Source organism: Phyllopteryx taeniolatus, chromosome 4 (genome assembly GCF_024500385.1).
Source record: "Phyllopteryx taeniolatus isolate TA_2022b chromosome 4, UOR_Ptae_1.2, whole genome shotgun sequence".
Lineage (NCBI taxonomy): Eukaryota > Metazoa > Chordata > Actinopteri > Syngnathiformes > Syngnathidae > Phyllopteryx > Phyllopteryx taeniolatus.
In genome coordinates this window covers 13,969,111-13,992,201 of record NC_084505.1, presented here as the reverse complement: position 1 = coordinate 13,992,201, position 23,091 = coordinate 13,969,111, and positions in this window count along the sequence as shown.

Below are 23,091 nucleotides of genomic sequence, written 5' to 3'. Positions count from 1 at the left end.
AGTGGGGGCGGCACTGCTGTTTAATGCCAGGGATGCATCAATCCTCAGCCACTGCACCACCTTCGAACATGCACAATCGCTCAGTGTGAAGAAGCGAGCTGTCATACAGGTGAGGCGGGACCTTGAGCTGCACTAAACATGCACAGTAAATTGTTTTCTTTATGCAGTGAACTATATCTCACAGCTAAATTTATCACACTTGACTCGTTGCATATTTGGCATTAACAGATCCCCAGTGAAGTTTAATAAAAGCACTGAATAGTTAATCTGCACAAGAAATCCTGAACATAGCTAAATGGAGAGGAGGACATTTTTCATCATCATCATCATCGTCAACATCATCATCATCATCCTCATCCTTATCATATATTGTGAACACATAGGCACCCTCATCCATCCTTGCAGCTGCATTCCTTCTGTGCATCACTCCTGCATGACTTCACAAACTAAGCAAAATTCAGAAAGAGAAACTTCCATTCATTTTTCAGTAGCTCATTAGGGTCACGTGTCACTCTTCAAGCCTAGAAAGAGTACCACACATGCTATATTTGCCTTGGGGGTGGTGATGGATAAGTATAGAGAAGGTCAGAAAGAGCTCCATTATGTCTTTGTAGATCTAGAGAAAGCCTATGATAGAGTACCCAGAGAGGAACTGTGGTACTGCATGCGGAAGTCTGGAGTGGCAGAGAAGTATGTTAGAATATTACAGGACATGTATGAGGGCAGCACAACAGTGATGAGCTGTGCTGTAGGTGTGACAGAGGAGTTTAAGGTGGAGGTGGAACTGCATCAGGGATCAGCCCTGAGCCCCTTCTTGTTTGCAGTGTTGATGCATAGGCTGATTGATTAGGTTAGACCATAATGTACACAGATGACATTGTGAGCTGCAGTCAAAGCTGGGAGCAGGTGAAGGAACAGTTAGAAAGGTGGAGGCACACACGAGAGAGGAGAGAAATGAAGATTAGCCGAAGTAAGACAGAATACCGTATACAGTCCCCTCCAAAAGTATTGGAACTGCAAGGTCTATTGCTTTGTTTTTGTTGTATACTGAAGACATTTGGGTTTCAGATCTAAAGATGAATATGACACAAAAGTTCAGAAATCCAGCTTTAATTTCATGGTACTTACATCTAGATGTGCTAAACAACTCATGAGAGAGCACCTTTTGTTTGAACTCACCCACTTTTCAAGTGAGCAAAAGTATTGGAACATCTGACTGATGGGTGTTTCTAGTTGCTCAGGTGTTGACTTTTAGATTTATTGCTTAAACATGAGATGATGCTTATTTTTGGCTTTGGGTTTCACCTGTGCATTTGCTCTTAAGCAAACATGAAGACCAGAGAGCGGTCTATGGGAGAAAAGCAAACCATTTTGCAAAGAAGTACAGAGATGAGCCACAAAAGGTTTGGAACAAAGTTTTATGGACTGATGAGACCAAGATTAACCTCTACCAAAGTGATGGAAAGGCCAAGGTATGGAGAAAGAAAGGATGTGCTTATGATCTAAAACACACAAGCTCATCTGTAAAGCATGGTGGAGGTAATGTCATGGCTTGGGCTTGGATGGCTTCTTCTGGAACGGGCTCACTAATCTTTATTGATGATGTAACTCATGATGGTAGCAGCAGAATGAATTCTGACGTCTACAAAACCATTTTGTCTGGAAATTTACAGAAAAATGCAATAAAACTAATCGGGAGAAGCTTCGTCATGCAACAAGACAATGACCCAAAACACTGCCAACACAACAAAGGACTTCATCAGGGGGGAAAAGTGGAAAGTCTTAAAAAAAGGCCAACTCAATCAGTGGACCTTAACCCAATAGAGCATGCATTTTACCTCCTGAAGAGGAGACTGAAGTCAATGGGTCATAGGCTTGATGCAGTTATTGCAAGTAAGGGTTAATACCACCAAATATTAAATGTTATTCACTTTAAGTTGATTTAATAATGTCTGTTCCAATACTTGTACTCAATTGAAAAGTGGGTGGCTTCAAACAAAAGGTGCTCTTGTCCCGAGTTGTTTAACACATGTAGATGTAAATACCATGAAACAAAAGCTGGAATTCTGAACTTTTGTCTCATATTCATCTTTTGATCTGAAACCCAAATGTCTTCAGTATACAACAAAAACAAATGAACTGACCTTGCTGTTCCAAAACCTTTGGAGGGGACCGTATGTGCGCGAATGAGAACTGGTAGACGGCCACTCCCAGGGCATATATAAACAAACAACCATTCACACCTACAGACAATTTCACCTTTATTTAACCTACCATGCATGTTTTGGTAATGTGGGAGGACCCAGAGTACCCAGAGAAAACCCATGCAGGCACATGCAAGCTCCACACAGGAAAGCCAGAGCTCAGATTTGAACCATGGCCCCAGAACTGTGAGGCGGATGTGCTAACCAGTCTTCCACCGTGCCGCTGGAATAAATCAAGGTAATTTAATAAGAATACTGTGCTTATGAATGAGTGCATGTTTGAAGTTGCATCAATAAAGAAGAGGGGGGGCCTGTCCTCTAGATCAGCGGTCCTCAGCTTTCTTGCACCAGTGCCACTTTCACAGAGACATACAGTATTTTGAAGGACTGGCATGGAAAAAAATAAAAACAAATGATCAAATATAAATTTCTTTTGTTCAGACAAAAGAACACAAGAAATATATTTTTTAAATATTAAAAAGAAGAAGACAAGATGAACATTATAGACCAATTAAATATACAACTCACCATGCCAATATGAATGTAGTAGTTGTAATAGTGGGAGTGCTGCTCTTTCAATGCCGGTCACCAGCACGATGTTAAAAGCCGCTGCTTGCAGTTGAAGGTGAAAAAAAATCCACTAGGGCAGATATCCTTCGCTCGTAAATATCACTGCTAAAAAAATTTAAACACCATCTTACAACTTAAAGAGGCAGATGTAGGCATTATTGTGGGAGACTTGAAACTCTGTATTTTGCTGTATGCAGATGACAGTCTGCAGAAAATGAACTGAACCTCCAGAAATTGTTGGGTGTTGTTCATACCTGGTGTGAGATTGAAGATAGACTGTGATAAAACTTAAGTTATACTTTTCAGGAGACCAAGTCATGCATTGACAAATTTAGAATTCTGTTTCGGTACTACCATTGTGTCCTGTACAAAAACGTATAAATATCTTGGGTTTTTTTTGGGGGGGGGTTTTATAGATGAACATCTCACATTTGATGAAGGGATTAAAGCACTGTCTGAGTCAGCAGGTGGAACCCTAGGGGCTGTTATAAATAAAGTTAAGGCTTTTCCATATCTGGGCTATAAAACCTACAACAACTGTACTAATCTTGTCTTTGTCTGGTGTTGGATTACAGTGACAAAATCTACACAAATCTATCCTGTAAGAAAATAAAGGCAGAAGGTTTGGGGTTACCGTAAATAAATTTACCAGCTATGGTGTCTTTGAAACCTAGACTATATATTTTTTCTGTCTCTGAGCGACTGTGAATATGTGGTGTTAGTTTTCCTTTGAGACTGTCTGTAATTATGTGTGTATTTAAATGGACAGGGTAGTGCAGTGTCATAAACCCAAATTTTATTCAGGTCTTTTTGAAAAGATGAGGCACAGAGACAAAATAAAAAAAAAAATAAACCGAATTCCTTCTCTCAAAAAACAAAGACCAAAATGCATGGTCATGGCCCTTTCTCTTGTCCTTTTTTTCATACTGAATGGAGCTTCTTCTCCTCTTCCCAACCTTGTGAGCCATCCTCCTCTCCTCCTGCCAGACTCTCCTAGCCTTCCAGTCCTGGCCGCTCTCGAGCTCACAGGCGTCGCCAGTCATGATGAATGTGGTACACGGCCAAGTCCAGGCTGCTGCCATTACCCTGTGACAATTTATTACACTTTATCTGTAGGCACAATTAACCCAAGTCCAGGAAATTGGGACTTATCAGTCCTTCATTACCAGGACCTGCTCATGTCCCCATTCTTCTTTGTCACTTAATGCGTGCACACACACACATGCACGCACACACATACACAAGCGACATTCCCGTTTTAATAATGACTTTAAAATGGACACTTTTTTATATCACTCTGGGATGAAGGCAGTAACAGGTGCAAGTGACAAAATCTACACAAATCTATCCTGTAAGAAAAGAAAGGCAGAAAATGGTGAGCACATGCAAGAATAAATTGCTCCGCTTAAGACATTTATGATAAATGAAAATGACATCAGAATTCAGGATTCTGCATCAATCTCCATATTTAAATTAATTTACAGTATTAGCATTTGTCCTACCCTAATGTTTTTAATGTTAAATTATACAATTTAATGTAATTGGTCCGAAAATTTGTATTTGTTCATCTATCTATGTCAGTGACACATAGTGACAGGTAGAACAATTAAATGCTCTTCCACTAGATGACAGACGGTACAATTAACCTGTATTCACCTTTAGCCATTCATACAAGATTACAGTAATAGCTTTGCATTCAAATACATAGGCCCAGAAGTCACACAAAGTATTCTTGTGTGTAAATTGAGACAAGATGATCATGACTTCGGTATTTCTTTTTCTCTCACTAGGTGACCCTTATATGGCATTGTAGTGTATATCATACATGCAAATCAGTCGCCTTTCATCGAAATTCACCATCCATTTTCTACCGCTTATCCGAGGTCAGGTGGTGGGGCCAGTAGCTTTAGCAGGGACGCCCAGACTTCCCTCTCCCCAGCCACTTCATCCAGCTCTTCATTAAGGAGCTGCTTTGGACAAGTCACAAGAGTCTACGTGACCAGAAAAAACGCTTCCGCCGCATCTGCTGTTAAGAAGTGATGGTACTTTTACTCCGTTACAATGATCTAAATGTCACTCGCTACTTTTATTTATCAATTATTGGTTATTTATCAACTATTTCACGAGACTACGACTTCGACATTGGGTGCTATTTGCACCAATCCAATTGAAGCGCTAGTGAAATTTAAGTATCGTTCACCAATCAAACAACACCAGAAAGACTTCTTTTAACAACATTCAATAAACGTTTGGGAACTGAGGACACTAATTATTGAAGCTTTGTAGGTGGAATTCTTTCCCATTCTTGCTTGATGTACAGCTTTAGCTGTTCAACAGTCCGGGGTCTCCGTTGTCGTATTTTACGCTTCATAATGCGCCATACATTTTCAATGAGAGACAGGTCTGGACTGCAGGCAGGCCAGTCTAGCACCCGCACTCTTTTACTACGAAGCCACGCTGTTGTAACACGTTCAGAATGTGGTTTGGCATTGTCTTGCTGAAATAAGCAGGGGCGTCCATGAAAAAGACGTTGCTTGGATGGCAGCATATGTTTCTCCAAAACCTGTATATACCTTTCACCATTAATGGTGCCTTAACGCTGGCGGTGTTTCTGGGTGTTGTTGATAAATGGCTTTTGGTATGCATACTAGAGTTTAGCGCCGAACTATATTTACTGACATTGGTTTTCTGAAGTGTTCCTGAGCTCATGTGGTGATATCCTCTACACATTGATGTCGGTTTTTGATGCAGTGCCGCCTGAGGGATCGAAGGTCACGGGCATTCAATGTTGGTTTCGGCCTTGGCGCTTACATTCAGTGATTTCTCCAGATTCTCTGAACCTTTTGATGATATTATGGACCGTAGCTGATGAAATCCCTAAATTCCTTGCAATTGTACATTGAGGAACATTGTCCTTAAACTGTTCGACTATTTTCTCATGCACTTCTTAAAAAAGAGGTGAACCTCGCCCAATCTTTGCTTGTGAATGGCTGAGCAATTCAAGGAAGCTCCTTTTATACCCAATCATGGCAATCATCTATTCCCAATTAGCCTGTTCACCTGTGGGATGTTCCAAACAGGTGTTTGATGAGCATTCCTCAACTTTCTCAGTCTTTATTGCCACTTGTCCCAGCTTTTTTGGAACGTTTTGCAGCCATAAAATTCTAAGTTAATAATTATTTGCTAAAAAAAATAAAGTTGATCAGTTTGAACATAAAATATCTTGTCTTTGTAGTGTATTCAATTAAATATAGGTTGAACATGCTTTGCAAATCACTGTATTCTGTTTTTATTTATGTTTAACACAACATCCCAACTTCATTGGAATTGGGGTTGTGTGTGTGTATATATATATATATATATATATATATATATATATATATATATATATATATATATATATAATTAGACAAATACTAATCTAAAGGTTTAATGCATTATTTTGTTGTGTATTGGTCCATAACTCTGGTGTAACTCTGAGCTGTCTAGCCTTTCTAAAAGCAGAAAGCCACTGTTTGTCTTATCCAAGGACATTCCCAAGCGGGCTACAACAGCTGGCTGGGAAGGTGGTGGGAATCTTCTGATTTTGGAAATTTACTGAATCTGACTGAAGGACCTTCCTTATTACCTGTTTTTTCCAGTTTCGGCTTCAGAGAGAGTGTGGGGGCTTGCAAAGAGCATGAGGACAGCCGGCGATCTCCCCCTCTCTCAAGCTTCTTTCTCCTTCTGTCTCTTTTTGTTTATATCATGTAAATATCTCTTTGTTATTAAAAAAAAATCATAAAGAGAAGATTGCTTCTTCAATTATTCTACAAAAAGAGGAATTTCTAACACAATATATATCAAAATCCACAGGCCTTCCAGTAACTTTTAAGGTCACCCATAGCTGGCAGGTTGCTGACATTTTAGACAAGCTGCTCTACTACAAAATGGACTGCATAAAAGTCACAGTCAATCAGGTTTGAGCTTTGCCAGCTCCCCATCTGCCAGGGGCCGGTCCAATCTTTAGTCTCTGCAGTCCCATTAACTACTGTTAAATATTATATAAGAGTGTAATGGTAACTAATGAATGCAGGACCTGTCTGGTTTAGCAGAAGCAGAGGGTTAGTGGGGTGGGTACAGCCCGCCTTGGCACTGAAGACATTTCTGAGAGCTGTTATGTATTTTTGTAAATGTAGAAGTGAGTTTGGGAGGTGTTGTTTATTTGCAGCGTAACAAAATTCTTCTTACATAAACCAGATATGGTGCGCTCTGAATTCTAGTCATCCGAAAAGTCTTCTTATAGAAGACATTGTTTCGCCGTGAGTGTTTGTGTATGTCAGCATAGATTAGAGTCACAGTTGCTAATCTGTTTTGACAATGACTTCCCTGTTCAGATGGTGGGGAGCTCATTGAAAAGCTGGGGTTCTGTGTAAGACGACAGGGCAGTGCCACAAAAAAAAAAAAACGAGAAGGGAACTGAAAAGTGGAAACTTCCTGCTGCTAACTGATAGTGGCATGAACAAAAATTAAATTTACATTTGCTTTTAGCTCAACATGTTAACTTTGACTCCATGAGGCTTTGATGTTCACAAATTAGAACACTCATAGCTGAAATGTATTAAATGACACCAACCTGCAAAGACTATTGTTAAAAGCAGTGGTATTTTTGTAAAAAAAAAAAATGTGGGGCACCAACCATTTTAAAGCAACTACTACAGTATTCTATCTTACTGTTGTTACTTACTGCTGTTAGGTTGTTTTATACTCCAAAATTAATTAATATAATTCCAAAATCGTCAACAAGCCAATCTGTTGTCATTTATATTAAAAGTTGACATTAAAATAAATAAGTAAAATACAAATTTTAGATGTCTCGCAGATGCAGAAAATCAACATTTTCCTTATCATCAGGGCTTGACATGAATTTTTTTGTTCACAAGCCACTGTGGCTATTGGTTTCCCAGTTACTAGCCACTCAGAATTTTTACTAGCCACTAGTTTGATGTTGCATAATTATGTTTAATATGATTTTAGCTAGATTAAAGAACTAGTTTTACAACCCTTTTCAATGTATTTGACCCCTGTGCACAACCAAAACATGACTACATGAATGTTTAACGCTACAAGAACCACCATACATATCAGACTTGTGAGTCTGAACCACTATACAGACTTCAGTGAGTCTATTTTAAAATATGATAGAAAAAGACATTCATTTTAGCATTACACTTCAGCTAGGCCATATCTGTGCAATCAGTTGATTTGCCCATAGCCATAGACATACGTTCTGCTTTTCCCAGGTTTCCAGAAGCTTTCCTGCAACATCCTTTGCAAGTAGTTCCACTCTGCAAAGAGTTGCTGTGTTTGAGAGAGGCACCTTTTTAATGGCTTAAGTGACAAGCTGCTTAGTTTTGTTGTCAACTCAATCAATGACAGCGGGCGTGCAGTTGTTTACTGTTTCCGACTTGGTAAAAGATCTGTTATATCCATATCACCAAGGTACCGTTTTAATACTTGTTGCGTTCAGCAGACAAAATAAATACTTCTCAGTCCATTCCATCTGGAATTGACGGTTTTCAATATCCACTTTGCATTTGTTTTTTTCGGCTTTAAGAGTGACATTTTGAACTCAGTCTTATTTCTCAAAGTTTGCAGCAAATAGCGATGTGGTCTCATCTTGTTTGGTGCATTTTTTTATGTTTGTATTTTGGTGCGAGCCAGTACATCCTTTGTGCACATATTGGAGCAGCTATTTATGGCTCCACTTGGACAAACTCATCATATGGGTTTTTGCATGGCCATGATTTTATTGATCACTACAAACACACACACATTACATCAAATTAAAATAGTAAAGTCTGGTGGGCCATATCAAATAAAATTTAAAACAGGCCACTAGTTAAATAGGCCTGGTTTATTCTGTCGGATGCCGTTTGAGAATACTACAATTAAATATATTGTAGTAATGAGGAAGTTGACGCTGGAATACCCAGCATGCCAAGCGGCTTTGTGCAAATAGTTGACTTATTGATTGACTTTATCGTTGATGTTCGATGTTAATTATTCCCTAGTAGTAGTAGTAGACATTATGTGTTCATCCACCCCGTTCATTTTTTTATTGTTCACTAACTATTGATTTATGTATTCAAGCACCGTAAGTGAGTTTCACCTTGTGATTAATGACCTGCCACATTGTCGCTGACTTGTGCAGTCTAGTGTGTAATGGGATGTTGTTGCCCTTTGAAGTACAGAATATTATCATCAAAGCCACAGTGCCTCTAGGTCGCCTGCACGACACATGGCCAGAGGTGGGTAGAGTAGCCAAATATTGTACTCAAGTAAGAGTACTGTTACTTTAAAATAATGACTCAACTAAAAGTAAAAAGTAGTCCACCAAATAATTACTTGAGTAAGAGTATGAAAGCTCTCTATGAAAAACTACTCAAGTACTGCGTAACCTCTGATAATTTTTTTAAATCAGAGTATGAACGTCAAATAAAATTTAATTTGTACAGCTCAACTGATTTATTTTTGTATTTTTGAGAGGGGAGGTAAAAATAATAAAATAAAATAAAAATATTTTTAAAAATGAAAAAGACTTGAACTTGATATTTAATTTGCTGTGCTCTTGGACAAGTCACCATTGCAAAAGACATGTTCTGTTTTAACTGGCCTTTTACCTGGTTAAATAGAGTTTAAATAAAATAAATAAAAATAAATCTGGTTGCACAAGGATGCACTCCCCCCTTACACATATCCGGCATGTGGCTGTGTTCAGAAGTAACAGATCACATTCAAACTCATGTTCAATGGGAGTTCACACACACCTGCCAACATTTCAATTTTTAAGTGTGGGGGGGGGGAACAACAACACATTTGTATCATTTGTAGCATAAAAAGCCAGGGATATACTGGTCCGTCCGTCCCACTTGAGATCAAATTGGGGTGAATGTGGCCCACGAACTAAAATGAGTTTGACACACCTGCTCTAAACCAGTGATTCTCAACTTGTGGGTCATGACCTAAAAGTGGGTAACACACCAATTTTGGGAGGGTTGTGGACAGGACAGCTCCTAAAAATTTGTATTCATATTCAAATGTTTCCAATACAGTACTGAAGATTCTTAAGATCTCATACGGAATTTATTAGGTAGACAACCGAAAGTGTAACTGCCTCGCGCTCTTGCAAATAGCTTATTCTGTTAATACAGTGCCATGACAGTATGTCCAACTCATTTGAAACAATGTTTAAAAATATAATTTATTGTTCATGAATTTTCAGACGTTAACTTTAAACAAATTATTTGCTTTATTTTTCTTAACTTCTATAACAACAACCTAACAAAACTAGGAAAATGTGGGTCCCAAGGTGACAGCAATTGAGAACCACTACTCTACACAACCTTTGGCAGTACAAATGCAAATTATGAAACTGAAATGTACTCTTCTCTGCTCGCCTGCTTAGTGGAAATGGGAATAAACTGTCTTCATAAGAAAACACTGTTCTCTTCTACTTTGGAAAGAAAACAACAACAATAAAAGCAATTTCTTGAGAGGATGCTAAAGCGCATAACTGCTGCTGCCAGAGGCACACCTCTAAAGCTCCAACAGCCCATGTGTTAGTCAGTTGTTCTGCCAGAAGAGGAGAACGGTGCAAGTATCAAGGCTTGCTGGAGGCAATGTGCCCATACAAACGTCCGCTGAAAGCTGGTGTTTTTCTTTACAATGTACAAACCACATCTTTAAGCAAAGATTAGTTTAAGGATTACAGGGCTGGATGCTTTTAGCTCCTGGAGAATGCTCTGTGTCTTTGCTCTGAGAGTTATCCTCCCTTCCCTCTTCTTTCATCTTTTATACTCATTAAACAGCATGGAAATGTGTGATAGAGCAGGAAGGCAAAGAGAAGGGGAGAAAAAGTGAGAGATTAGATTCTCTGACACCCTGCTAATTGAGCGATCTCTTTTGCACCCAACCCAGCCTGCCAAGTTTTAATTAGCAACTAATCAAATCAATATGGAAGCTGCCAAGTGAAGAGGGAGGCACCTACATCATGGGATAGCCGTCTGGATCACAGCTCCTTTGACCTTAGCACCTGCAAGCTATAAAGGATGAGGCCAAGTGATGCTGATGGTGGATAGATGACCAAAAGGAGGCAAGTAATTATTGTCTTTACAAGAGGGATACAACCTGGGACGTGAGAGTTTGAATTTAAATGTTGTCTTTTATCATTGTCATTTACTTATGGGGACATCTCGATTTAAAGGTAAGCATCACTCTCAACAGTACTGTTTGAAAGATACATTCACATGCACGGGCTGCTCTATATGTATATATTTACAAATTTTACTCTTTTTTCATTACAGATGGGCACATAAACATACACCCTCTATCTTCCATCAAACACATCTACCCTCCTACAAAATACAAACTCATAGAAAAGGGATATTTTAGCGACAAACACAAAGTGTTGTGTTGTGAGGCACAGCATCTTTTGGTCTCTCATCTGCCTTAGGAAGCTGTCAACACATTCTGACCTCAGACATCTTCAAGAATCCGCACCACCCTTACATCCCCTCAACGCCGCTTGCCACATTCCTACAGCTGTGATCTCTCTACAAATAAAAGCTTGAATACATGATTAACGAGAAGATTGGAGGTTTAAAGGGCTGAAGGTAACTTGGAAAGGGGCACATAATGGACAGACTTGGAGAAGCGATCAACTAGTGAGAATAACTGTATTTCCTTCAGATGGCGGCAACCCAGAGACAAAATCCACAGCGATATGAGACCAAGGATGACTAGGAATGGGAAGGGGACACAGCAGACTAGCAAGGGGTTGATGGGAGGTTTTTCCTTGGGCACAGATGGAGCAAGCCACCACAAATGCTCTGGTATCCTGGGCTATGGCAGACCACCAGAAACGCCGGCGAAGAAAATCTAGGGTTCTATGAACTCTGGAATGACAAGCTAATTTGGAAGAATGCCCCCATTGGAGGACATCAGAACGAGCTGCAGGGGGGGAACAAACAATCGGTTTGGGGGGCCGTTTCCTGGACCTGGGTCCTCTTTCTGGGCCTCTCTGACCAGAGTCTCAATGTCCCAGGTCACGGCTCCCACAACACATGCAAGGGGGAGAATCCTTTCCGGCTCCTCTGTACTCGAGGGTGAAGAGTGGATCCGGGACGGGGGTTGCGACCTCGTGCGGAGTGGAGATATGAGAGGTTCTCGTGATCGGCCCAGATGAGGAATGGGATTTCCGAGCCCTCCAACCAGTGCTTCCATTCCTGAAGGGCCAGCACCACTGATAGAAACTCACAATTTCCCACATCGTAATTTCTTCCTGCTGGACTGAGTCGGAGGGGGAAAAAGGCACAGGGATGTAACTTCTGCATTCTGGGGTTACGTTGGGACAAAATGGCTCCTACGCCGGTGTCCGAGGCATCCACCTCCACCACAAATTGGAGGGAAGGATCAGGGTGCATCAGGATTTGAGCACTTGTGAAGCAGGATTTAAGCATGGTGAAAGCCCTGTCGTCATCCTGAGACCAGCAGAAAGGGGATTTAGTGGAGACAAGTTGAGTCAAAGCGAACGCAACCTTACTGTAGGTTGGGTCGGTTGAGGAGAAGAGAGACTTGAGACAATGTGGAGCCAGGCTGGGCGAGGGACACGGCGACAAGAAATTTGAAAAGCACTGCTGGGGAAAAAACAGGGAATCAAAACCAGGAATTTTCAGACAAAAAGGTTATACCGAAAACAGGCGTGGAGGCCGAAGAACCACTTACGGCAGCGGAAATCATCTAGTGCCTGCTCATCGATGTGAGTGTCTCTCCAGAAGCTGCCCAGTCCAGCCTGAAACAATAAGGCAAACTACAAGCAGTGTGGTGCAGGAAATGAGCCCACCAAAATAAGACGAGGCTGTGCCGAACCACCACAGAATTAATATAATAAAAATGATCAGATTATTGTCTGATATTAAATTTTTTTATGATCTTAAATAATAAAGTGGGGAAACTATACAAAAAAACAAGAATTTGAGAAAGGAGCAAATACTTTTTCAGCCCACTGTTTGTTGAAGTACGTTGAGGAGCTTCATGCCCCCATCTGGTGTAATCAATTGGCAATTGTAAACCTTCTTGGGGGTGCGTCAATTACTCACGGATTTCTGCTATTGGGGCATATAGCCAGGGAACTCTGGAGGTTCTCCCACATTCCAACAACAAGCATGTTACGTTAATTTAAGGCTCTCAAGTGTGACTGCGAGTGTGAAAGGTTGTTTGTCCATGTGCCCTGTGATTGGTTGGTGACAAGTCCAAGGTGTTCATCGCTGCTCACCAAGTCAACTAGAATAGGCTCCGGCTCACCTGTGACCAAATGAGGTCAAATTAACATAATAATAGTATTATCATGCAGATTGTAGACAAAAACAAAGTAGCAACAAGTGCAACAAAAAATGTCAGAGACTATCGAAGACCGTTAACATATTTAGAAATAATCCTTTACTTATAAGGTTATGCAGTCTTTGTAATGTGAAATCTTCATGTTTACAGGGCATAATGTTTTATTTGACTTACACAGTGAATGCAAAAGGACAAGCAAGGCGATTGGCCACCTGTGAATAATAAGCAGGCCCCGAAATTAGCAGATGGTAGCCATCAAACATTGAATAGGGCTCGGAACGTTCCTGACATAACAAAATGAAACTCCATGAAGTGAACTCCCGCTATTTGCATCGGGGCTTTGTCCCTAACCCTCAAGAAGAGCGAAAATTTGTAAATGGACGCCCCTCCCCCAAAGTTTTTTATAATTGCCGATACTAATAGTTTACACCCTAAATATACCACAAAAATACTTTATCATTTCAAACTCATTTTACAACATTAACCTTTAAAAGAAATGGCTTGCAGATGATTTGGATGATTTTAGAACTTAAAAAAATACTACTTTCCGGCATTTTTTTATGTTTTAGACTCATTTTTTGACTTTCATAGCTACTCACTTTTTTAAATAAATATTGTATATCACAAAAGACGATCTTAACTTGGGCACTTACTGTACCTTATGTTGAGCAGCTAGCTGCTAGCAGCTAATAAGCTGTTAACTTCCACCACAAGTAGTAGTGATTTGGAACTTTCTCTGCACCATCTTGAGAAAAATAGAAACAGAAATCACGACGAGGCGAGTTTTTCAGCAAATCGTTGTTAGTTAGTAAGTAGTTGGGTTCGCGAATGGTGAATGGCAAATCGGTGGGATTTCACTGTACACCTACCAGAGACTTTAAAATTATACTGTACATTCACCATCGAATGAGATCCAACACATGACCTTGATTCTGCCTTGTGATTGTTACTGTCAGTGAGGTATACATTTGATAATGCACTTGTGTTTATTATTGTGGTTGTCGATTGCTACAGTAGTAAATATATGTATATACTGCAATACAGTAACTGGCCATCTGCCTCTCATATTACTAAAATATTGCAGTATGATGCAATGCAGTTCTACATCATTGTAAGCTTCAACCCCAACAATACATACATCTCTATTTTTAGTATACAATACTTTACTAGCACATGTAGGAATGACCTCTTGTGAAGCATCCACCATGTTGAGCTGAGCATGCAGTAAACAGTATTCCTCCGAGCTGGCAGATGTGTCTGAATAATGTGCAAACAAGCTTGATAAGAGCTGTTTGTCTACTCAGTTTTATATTACATTATTTTAACTGCACTCTACACTTTTTCCGTGCAGTTTTGAGGACTTCCCGCCCATGACTTAGCTTAATTGTTGGTTTCTGTTTTATTTAGACATTGTAAGCCAGCTTTAACCCACACCAGCCTATAAATTTGGTCGAGCAAAGCTCGCCTCACCAGATCTTGATTGAGAATAAAGTTATATCAGTTAATCAGCGTAGGTGTGAATGCGAGTGCGAATGGTTGTTTGTTTGTATGTGCCCTGCGATTGGCTGGCAACCAGTTCAGGGCGTACCCCGCCTCTTGCCCGAAGATAGCTGGGATAGGCTCCAGCATGCCCGTGACCCTAGTGAGGATTAGCGGTTCAGAAAATGGATGGATGGATGGATGTTATTCTGTTAGCAAAAGCAAGACAGTGTGTGTTATATACACTGACAAGTCACAACTTTCTGCCCACTTGCACATTTTAATGGGATCCAATACAAGAGCTGTCTCAAACATTCTGCCTTGTCAAGGAGAGGAATGTTAAATTTTAATTGGCATGTGTAGAATTACACTGTATCATACAGAGAGCCAGCAAAATTAAAACGTATCTAATAACATGATTAAAACAGAAGATGTAAATAAAATTAATAAATAAAATGTATTAATGCTGATTAATAAATTTTATAATGTGTGCATATCGCTAAAGATGTGTTTTGCTAGTTGAAGGTGGCTGAACAAATTTTTCTCTGACCAACCAATCAGAGTACAAAAATGATGTGTCTTGTGAGGACAAATTCGAAATGTAATTCACATGGCAGCACAGAGGCTGAAATCTGATTGGACAAAATATCTAAACTCAATATACAGTACTGGAATTGTGCAGCCAAGTTTCAGCACCACTGTATGAACTATACTATGCCAAATCACTCTGTGATTTACACTTCAACAGCCTATGTCGTCCACAGAGGTGGCCACACTGCACTGTATGCTCAAGGTGATCTATGGCGAACAAATGAGAAGTCTAATTAATAAGCTCACCCTCTCAGTGGCACCCATTGGCCTCCCTGTATTATGTGTACATTAACAGCCTGTGTTCATTGCCTGCCAATTAACCATTGCTTAACAATCAATGAGGACAGCTGCGACATTGCGCTGCTTCCACAGCAGAAGCAGAGGGATCCCCAGGTTAGTCACCTAAGATGGGACTCTGGAGGAGCATGACTCTGGAGGAGCATGAGAGGACAGCTATGGGATGAGCACCACAATGGATTGCTGTATTCGCAGCTGTAAATTCACTGCTTCCTAGCGATCCCATTCATCATATTGCGCCCCACGTATCTCCTACCACCCTCGATCTACCTGTTAAATTAGGCATACAGACAGAGGGTGCAAGTGAAAAAGGGAAGCAAGTGAAACACGATAAATTTATCAGCATATACCGTAGTGACTGTATAACATAGCGTATCGCTCTATTTCATCTTGAAACATCAGTGTTTATTTATATCTGGGAGACGGTACTATTCCTTTTGCTCTTTAGTAAGAAAAAAGGATATGGACAAAAGTATTGAGACACTAGGCATTCCCACCCTGTTAATTCTTCATCTTTGGAAGACATTGTGGACATTTCTATAGTTCCATCTAAGCGGGAACAATTTGGGCAAGGTCCCTTTTCTGTTACAGCATAAGTGTGCACGCACCCCAGTGCATAACGTGAGGACGCACAAAATAGGGCTTAGATGAGTTTGATGAAGAACACCAATGACAAATGTTCTGGATAATTGGACAACCCACAGACAAGCTACAAAGTCAAAAGCGCTCTTAGCAATCTCCACATCAACAATATCTCATACTTGTGTTCGTTCTCATATTCATTTACGACCAAATCAGTTCATACTTTCCCATGGTCTTCGTAAATACGGCAAATGTAAGAGGCACAGTGTGATTTACATAGTTTATGAACAATGCACTATGTAAATCACACTGTGCCTCTTATGAACAATGTATGGCCGACTGGTTAGAGCGTCAGCCTCACAGTTCTGAGGACCCGGATTCAATCCCCGGTCCCGCCTGTGTGGAGTTTGCATGTTCTCCCCGTGCCTGCGTGGGTTTTCTCCAGGCACTCCGGTTTCCTCCCACATCCCAAAAACATGCATTAATTGAAGACTCTAAATTGCCCGTAGGTGTGAATGTGAGTGCGAATGGTTGTTTGTTTGTATGTGCCCTGCGATTGGCTGGCAACCAGTTCAGGGTGTACCCCGCCTCCTGCCCGATGACAGCTGGGATAGGCTCCAGCACGCCCGCGACCCTAGTGAGGAGAAGCGGCTCAGAAAATGGATGGATGGATGGATGGATGAAAAATGCAAAATATAATCAGCTATACAGTAACTAGTAATGGTGGCTTCTTTGTTAATTACTGTATAGCCGAGTGTATTCCGTAACAGAGAAGCAATAAATTACCTTTCTTGCCCTTATTTAAGAGAATTACCTGATGATCAGCTACAAGAATGATTCGTGGCATACGCGTTGTGTCATGTGCCCAGGGGCGAACTTACCATTCATTAGGCAATTGCATGGCAACTCCAAACGTCTCATAAAAAAAATATTGTTTTTTTCGATTTAAAGCATTTCTTATTGTTTTAGTCTTAATTCACACACTCAAAACACTCAATCTATCGTGATCGTTTGGAGTGCCCTCCGTCCCTTCTCGTGCAATGGACTATATCATCTTCTTACTGTGATGAAGTGGATTTATCCCAATGGATCGGAGAAAGGGAGAGGAAAACTGCTTTCCCCCCCCCCCCCCCCCAAAACTACCAAAGATTTCCACCTTTTTCACACTGACACAGAATGTGCGTAACAGACAGCAAGAGCCAAGACGCTCTTGCCAGTTGTAGTATCACAGTGTCAGTCGAGGAGGCTGCAGCAGATACAGCATGTGCGGACAGTGAAACGAGTGACGATTTTCATCAAGAAAGATGTATTAAATGAAAGGTATTAAAGAGGCCAAAATGGTAAACTGAATTAAATATTGATTAATATTCTTATCAAATACAGTAAAAGCATTGTGATGATTTACTTTTTAGATAATAATCCTCAAGAAAGATTTGAAGGACTTTATCTAGCTCAGGAAATAGTAGAATTTTCTCTAATTCACAGTTTTTAGTTCATTCATTCATTTTCCGTTCTGCATAACCTCACTGGGGTCGCGGGCGTGCGGGAGCATATCCCAGCTATCTTCAGGCGAGAGGCGGGGTACATCCTGAACTGGGCGCCAGCCAATCCCAGGGCACATATAAACAAACAACCATTCCCACTCACATTCACACCTACGGGCAATTTCGACTGCGCGGGCCCCACCCGTTTAGCTCGCAACGGTTTCACGCCCTGTTGAACTCTCTCTTCAAAGTTTAGAGTAAATGAATACATACCCCCCCCCCCCCCCCCCCCTGCTTGTGCCGGCCCTTCTGGCATTCAAAAATACCCGGTCTAATCTGAAAAAATACATACTTAAGGTGTACGTTTTTTTGTTTTGTTTGTTTGTTTTCAATTGCGACCATCATAGCTAATTTTGTATTTTTCCTTACACAGTAGTCAGTTGACAACCTTATCAAAAGGAACACATGGTCTTCTTGAAGAAGCAATGTCTGGGTTAGACAGGGTGAGTCAGCTTTGCCTCACTGTAACATCTCTTGCTGTGGTTAGCACTGAGCAAGATTGCCACAACTTCATTGTCATCTGACAATGAACAGTGATTAAATGCTCACTTACACACACACACACAAAAGAAGAAGCTTACAGGCACATTGCAAGAAATAACTATTGCAAAGGTCTTGCCAAAGTAAAGTAAATTTTAATGCATTCTTACTCAGTTGCCTGGATTCCGTTTCCGTTTGTCCTCGGCTTTCCCCTTCATTAGTTATTTATGCCATCAGAAGACTACTCTTTTGACGAGGTCCACGTTTCAGACCTGTATTGCTAGTCCAATTTGAATTCAGTTATCACAGAATCAATCATTAGTCTTGGTGCTCTTGACCAGCCTCATGCGGCATCAGTCGGACCAGCGATCAGACGCATTGCTACTGCCATCGTATGGCCACTTTGGGAAACTCCTCAGTCAAAACAATCTTACAATAACCTCTGAGTGAAAACTGTTGGGGTAGACTACTACCTTTAACGGGGTTTAAAAAGAAAAATAGGACTATGAGACCCATTGTGGTTCTCTCTGCCATTCTATCAACACTGATGGCAAAGCATATTGTCTTATTTCAGTATTTATGTATTTGATTTGGAGAGCTTTTCAACTATCCCTGATTTTTTTTTTTTTTTAGCCCTACAGAGACATCCCAAATGATCCATCCAAGACATGGTGAAAAAAACGCGTTTGAGGTTTCCAGGGTGTGCACTTTGATCCGCAGATGTAGATAACCCAGTTTCCTCAAGCACAACAGAGACACGGGACAGTCTTTTGATGGGATATAGTAGTCAAGCCGTTTTCACTTTCTTACCAATATTACAGGCCTATAAACCTGAAGGTTTAAGATAAAGGCTTTGGCTGCCACACTTGATAATGCTAATTCAGTTAGACTAAAGGAATTTCATAGTTTTATCTAATTTGAAGTGAAATGTACTGTACTGTATTGAAGCTCACTGGGAATCAATTTATATAAAAGCTGAACAGCAAAGCACATTACTCCTGGACACAGAGCATTTCTAGCATATTGCTTTCTGGGATAGTTTTTTTCTGGAGGGCGAAGTGAGCGCATTTGGAGACTTTTAGAGGTCCTGATAGGACCAGGAACATCAGGTCAGTTTTACGACCAACTCAGTCAAATTTAGATGTTAAAGATCATTTTACATCGCGAGTGGAGCAAAACTGCCAATAGGGCAGTAAAGCTGCCACCTAAGCAGCAACTGCAGCATAAGTTGTATAGTGCTGTGAAGCCATGAGGGAGGCACTCTGTCTGTGTGCTTTAAATCCACGAGGAGCATTTTGGACAGCGATGTTCCATTAGCAGCCTGTTAGCTCTCCTCGACTATGAGGTCAGACATATACTACAAGGCGGTTCGAGAAAAGACCAAATACACAGAGGACCCTGGAAATGGTTAAAGGACTGCATGGGTAGGCATTTATGGCTTTGCACAAGCTGCACAACAAAAAACAAGAATTCACACTTAACCACAACTGGAGTATTAGCAAGATCATTCAGGATAAACTAAATGCACAAGTTATGTACACGTTCATTAGTGTTTCAATAAAACCTGAACTTCCTTTTACAACACATGTCCACAACTATGGCAAACCACTGTAGTTTAAACCCCATTAGGACTGTCACACAGTCTTCAAAGATCCTAGAAAGGCCCAAGTCCCAAAGTGACATTCACAACATATCCTGGTGCAGTCATGTGACTCTATGTGAGTCGATGGTCATCATGGGAAGTGCATGTCACGCGATCAGCATTGCGTTGGATTGGAGCTACATTGGAGCATTGGAACATTGGAGCTGGCCTCAAGATGATAGCTGAAGCTAACGCCGCTAGCCTAATACAGCAGCTTGTACTTTGCAGCCTGTAGAATGTCATTCTGCCCTCCCTGAGTGTGCTTTAAGCCTTTTACTGACACCCTAGTTGGAGTTTACTGTAAAACTAAGCACAAAATGAAAATAATTATGCTCATTTTATACTTAAATACAAGACACATCGTTTTAGAAAGCCATCCATCCATTCTCTGAGCCCCTTATCCTCACAAGGGTTGCGGGAGTGCTAGAGCCTATGCCAGCTATCATTGGGCAGGAGGCGGGGTTGAACTGGTTGCCAGACAATCGCAGGGCACATATAAACAAACAACCATTCGCACTCACATTCACACCTACGGGCAATTTAGAGTCTTCAATTAACCTACCGTGCATGTTTTTGGGATGTGGGAGAAAACCGGAGTGCCCCGAGAAAACCCACGCAGGCACGGGGAGAACATGCAAACTCCACACAGACGGGGCCGGGGATTGAACCCCGGTCCTCAGAACTGTGAGGCAGACGCTCTAACCAGTCGTCCAACGTGCCGCCGTTTTAGAAAGCAAAATAATAAAATTATGCTACTTCTGAAGCCACCCAGAAAAAAACTTAACGTCTGAATTTAATTTAAAAACTAGAGAAAAATGTTCAGCAGCTGCAACCATCAACGAGCTTAATAGGATCTCACTTAGTCAAAACTACTGCCAAGACTGTGCTAGCTGATTTGGAGCAAATAATCAATTGCTCACTTCAGTCAGGAGCTTTTCGTAAAGCTGCCATTAAGCCTCTTCCAAATAGAACGCTGGACGCTTCCATATAGCAAGCTATAGACCCATCTTAAACCTCCCCTTCATAACCAAGATTGTCGAGAAAGTCAAAAAATAGTAGTCGAGAATTTTTTCATCAACTCAGCAATTTCTTGTACTTAAAGGGCCTTTTGACAAATTTCAATCAGGTTTAAAAACTCATCACAGGACAGAATCAGCTCTTATCAAAGTGCTAAATGATATAAGGTTGAATGCTGACTCGTGAAAGGTGTAGATTCTGGTCTTGTTGGATCTCAGTGCAGCTTTTGATTACAGTAGATCATAACATACTAAACAGGTTGGAAACATGGGTATGACTAAATGGAACAGTCCTTAAATGGTCCAGGTCCTACCTAGCGGAAAGGAGTTATTTTGTAACCATTGGAAGTGTTCAATTTCATCGAATGGCAATGACCTATGGGGTCCCTCAAGGGTCATTTCCTGTTCAGCCTGTATTTGCTACCCTTATTGGGTCAAATTCTTCAGAACCTTAACGTTGACTATCATAGCTCTGCAGACGACACACAGTTATATATATCAATGTCTCGAGATGACTACAGTTCAATTGAGGTGTTGAGTCACTGCCTAAAACAGATACATAGCTGGATGAGCCAAAACTCTCTTTAAAAACCAAAGACCAAGTCCAAAACCTTGGTGTACTGATAGATTCTGACCTGACTTTCAACAGTCATATCAAATCAATTACTAAAATTGCCTTCTACCATCTGAAGAACATATCCAGAGTGAAGGCTTGCTTGTGTCAAGCAGACCAGGGGCCTCATGTACAAAGACTTGCGTGGATTTCCTGCTGAAACATGGCGTACGCTCAAATCCAGAAAACGTCGTACACACAAAAATATCCAGATGTATGAATCAGTGCGTACGCATGAATCCAAGCACATTTCCTTCGTACATCCCTATAAACGTAAAATGAGCGCACATGTTGGAGTAGCCAACTCCTCCCTGTCTACGCCTACATTTAAATATGCAAATCATATTTAAATTAACCATGCACCAGAGATCCCGATCTCTGCATGATCAGAAAAAAAGTAAAATGAGCAAGGTAGTGAAGAATGTTTTTTTTCTGGAATGTGAATTCAAATAGAAGCACATCAGCATATCAAAGAGGATATCAAAAACTTTGACTCCTTTTTGATTACTCAATTTATTATTTTAATACACAGGAGTGGACACGCACACTGAAATTTTTTTTAACACATTTTAATCATATGCAACTGATGTACATCTTCAAATTAACTAAATTCAAATGACTCTTTCGGTGTATGTGCTGGAGTCACAAGAAGCAATTGTGAGGGCAATAGGTGGCATAAATGATCACCTTGATCAATTAATTAATTAATAGGTGTCCTCACAAATATCAGTGATTCATTAAATACGCTGGTTAACAAGTGAATTCAGAGTCCTTGCATCTTTTACATTGTTGAAATCAAATGCTGTCGGCCATGAATTGTTTATCAGTGCTAATTGTTCATGTGTGTCTGATGTGCAGATTTATTATAATAGTTTCCCAGCATCACCTCTAAGTGTCGCCAAAGCACCAAAAGCTGTAGAAACGTAAGTACGCCAGCCATGAAGTTGGCGTGAGGCAACGGACATTTCCACGGTCATGTCACTCTTGATCTGAACTTTGCCGTGAAAAAGAACGTACGCCACGTTTTTGTGCGTACGAACCTTTTGTACATGAGGCCCCAGGAGAAGCTCATCCATGCTTTTATCTCAAGTAGACTTGACTATTGTAATGGTCTTCTGACTGCACTCCCCAAAAAGAGCAATAAGCAGCTGCAGCTCATTCAGAAAGCTGCAGCTCGGGTTCTGACCAGAACAAAGAGGTCAGAGCATATTACTCCAATTCTAAAGTCTTTACACTGGCTCCCAGTCAGCTTTAGAACAGATTTTAAAGTTCTGCTACTGGTCTATAAATCCCAAAATGGTTTAGATCCTGAATACATGATAGAAATGCTAAAGGAATATAAACCCAGTAGGGCTCTGAGATCGACAGACATAGGTCAAATAGTGGAGCAGAGGGTCCAAAGCAAACATGGTGAAGCAGCATTTAGCTACTATGATGCACACAAATGGATAAGTTGCTAACAGAAGTGATGTCAGCCCTGAGTGTGCATGTTTTAGTCCATGTTTAAAAACTAATTTTCTCATACTTTGAGCATTTACCCTTTTAAATTATCTTTCTTGCACTGTACTGTTTTATTGTATTTTTATTTTTCTGTTTTAAATGTTTAAGCATTTTTTCTTTGTTTATAACCGCTTTTAATAATGTAAAGCACACAGTTACCTTGTGTATGAAATGTGCTATATAAATACATTTG